Source organism: Carlito syrichta, unplaced genomic scaffold (genome assembly GCF_000164805.1).
Source record: "Carlito syrichta isolate Samal-C Ts95f unplaced genomic scaffold, Tarsius_syrichta-2.0.1 Scaffold26634, whole genome shotgun sequence".
Lineage (NCBI taxonomy): Eukaryota > Metazoa > Chordata > Mammalia > Primates > Tarsiidae > Carlito > Carlito syrichta.
In genome coordinates, this window is record NW_006970730.1 from 7,358 (window position 1) to 10,228 (window position 2,871).

The following is a 2,871-nucleotide window of genomic DNA, read 5'->3' on the forward strand; positions in this document are numbered from 1 at the left end:
ACTCTGAGTGTAAGTGATCTCAGTACCCCACTAAAAGAAAATATAGACTGGAAGAAAGGATTAACAACACACAGTCCACATTTCTTCCACCTTCATGAGACCCAGTTACTCCAAAGATTCCTATAGACTCAAGGTAAAGGAGTAGAAGAAAATATTCCATGGAAATGGAAACCAAAAATGAGCAGGAGTAGCTATTCTCATATCAGATAAAGCAGACTTTACATTAACAGCAGTAAGAAAATGGCAAAAATGGTTATTACATAATGATAAAGGGATCATTCCAAAAGGAAGACATAACAATTTAAAATATATATGGGCCTAATACTAGGGCTCCCAGCTCTAGAAAACAAATTCTTCTATGACCTAAAAAAAGAGATAGAGAGCCATGCAATAATAGTAGGCAACTTCACTCCACTGACAGCAAAGATCATCAAGACAGAAAATCAACAAAGAAACAGACCCAGGAGCAAATAAAACTAATAGACATCTACAGAACATTCCACCCCTAAATGTACAGAATATAAATTTTTCTCATTAGTACATGGAACAGTCTCCAAGAGCAACCATATGATAGGCCACACATCGAGGCTCAACAAACTTTTGGAGGCTGAAGTGAAGAGATTGCCTGAGCCCACGGATTCAACAACAGCCTGGGCAAATTGATGAGACTCCATCTCTACAGAAATCAAAAAAATTAGCTGGTGGCACGCACCTGTGAATACTGCTACTTGGAAGGCTGAAACGGATCAATCACCTAAGCCACGCAGGTTGATGCTGGAGTGTCAGTGAGCGTGCCACTGCACTCCAGCCTGGGCAACCAAGTGAGACCCAAACTCAAAAAAATTTTTTTGAAATCGTAACAAGGAACTTCTCAGACTACAGTAAAGTAAAACTAGAAATTAACCTGAAGATGACTTGCAAAACCAAACAAGAAACATGGATATTAAACAAGCTGCTCCTGAATGACGCTTGGATCAAAAACGAAATCAAGATGCAAATTTTAAAATTCCTTGAAATGAATGACAACAATGAAACAAATTTCAAAACCTCTGGGATACGGCCAAAGCAGGACTTAGAGGAAAATTTGTAGTGTTTTAGGCCTACATTACTGAGCCTGAAAGATTGCATATTGACAACCTAGCATCACATTTCAAGGAACTAGAAAAACACAAACAAATCAAACCCGATTATAGCAGAAGAAAACAATGAGGAAAATCAGAGCAGAACTCGATTGGATTGAATTTTAAGAAAACAATACACATTTTGCATACAGCTGTAGGACTGGCAGCTCCGGGCCAGAGTCTGACTCCCTGAAATTTCCTCTGGAGCAAGTGTGGAAGCTATTGACAACAAAATCGAGCAAGCTATGAATCTGGTGAAAATCTATTTGATGTATGCGGTTAGGCAGGAGGTGGAAGTCCTCAAAGAATGAATCAAAGAACTCTTAGAGAAGAACTCACAGCTGGAGGAGGAGAACAATCTGATGAAGTCGCTGGCCAGTCCTGATCAGCTGGCCAAGTTCCAGGCCAGCAGACTGGCTTCCCAGCTGCCACAATGCAGTCACTGGGGACCACACAGCAGCCAGAGTCACAGGGCTTAGTACCCACCGCACAACTGCCTGTGTCTGCAGAATTGACTGCTGAGAGTGAACTGAACAGATGGAGAGATGTGCTAGAGAGAATTCGCCTCCACGGTCACCCATTTCATAACTCGCTGCGCCCAGTCTGGACAACTTAGGGAGACCTCCTCTCTACAATAAATAAAAAAATAAGCCGGTAGTAGTAGAACGTGCCTGTAGTTCCAGTTACTTAGAAAGCTGAGACGGAAGGATAGCCTAAGCCCAGCAGGTCCAGGCTGTGGTGGCTGTGAACGTGCCACTGCCCTCCAGTCTGGGAGACAGAGTGAAACTCCAACTCAAAAATAATGATAAATAAAAAGAGAGACACGAAACTGACATATGCCATGCTCTCTTTTTCCAGCATTAAGCACTCATGTACTTTGGGCTTGAAGTATCATATTTGTGTTGATTAAAGGTCAATCAGAGAATTGGCCTGGTTGTCCTGGGACCTCCTGCAGCTTGGCAGGTGTCTGAGAAATGGTTTCATTCTTGCTGAGGAGTTGTGTGCCTTCCATCTCCTCTGCCCCCACCTCCCCCTCAAGAGTTCACCCTCCTGCTTGCCTAGTGTCCTCCTTTGGGTTAGCTCCAGCGGGTTGTGAAGCCGCCTCTTCACTGGACTTCTTACTCCTCTCCCAGAGGAACTGGAAAGGGGGGTAAAAGTAAAGACTAGAATGAGGGGGACAGAATTCATCCTACACATCGAAACTGTCACCAAAATTCATAGAAAACAATAACATTGTGCCTCTTTCTGAAATAGTGGATAACACAAAACTGAGAGTGTCAAAATGGAGACAGGTAGCTGGGACCTAGGATATCTTATATGAGGATTGTTTTGCTTATTGTATATTTATGTATGTATTTTAACTGTTTTGTACAGTTGAGGAATGTCACTACTATTGAGGTTGCTACAGATTGACATGCAGCTGTTTCTATGACTGTCTGAAGTGGTGTGGACTGTATTTTATATGCAGATCTACATAAAAACTGCTACATGACAGAACCCACACCTAGAGAAATTTTAAGAATTGGCACAGTTACTCACTTTGTGTAATCTAAAATCTTCTACCTGCTGAATATTCTGAAGTAGATCCCTGTTCACTGAAGTCTTTCGATTAAGCTGCTTGAATACAAATGCTCAGTTCTGGCTAATGAAATGGATTTCCCATAGGGGTTTCTGCATAGTCTTTGGACAGTAGTTACAAGCATATGTTTCTGGGCATGTTTCCAACATAGCTGTAAGCTGTCACCTTATT

The 2,871-nt window shown here is 42.0% G+C and overlaps 1 pseudogene; it reads left to right on the top strand.

Annotated features, from left to right (window-relative positions):
- Positions 1-1,321: 1,321 nt before the first annotated feature.
- On the top strand, positions 1,322-1,737 carry LOC103268477 (annotated as a pseudogene).
- Positions 1,738-2,871: the final 1,134 nt, after the last annotated feature.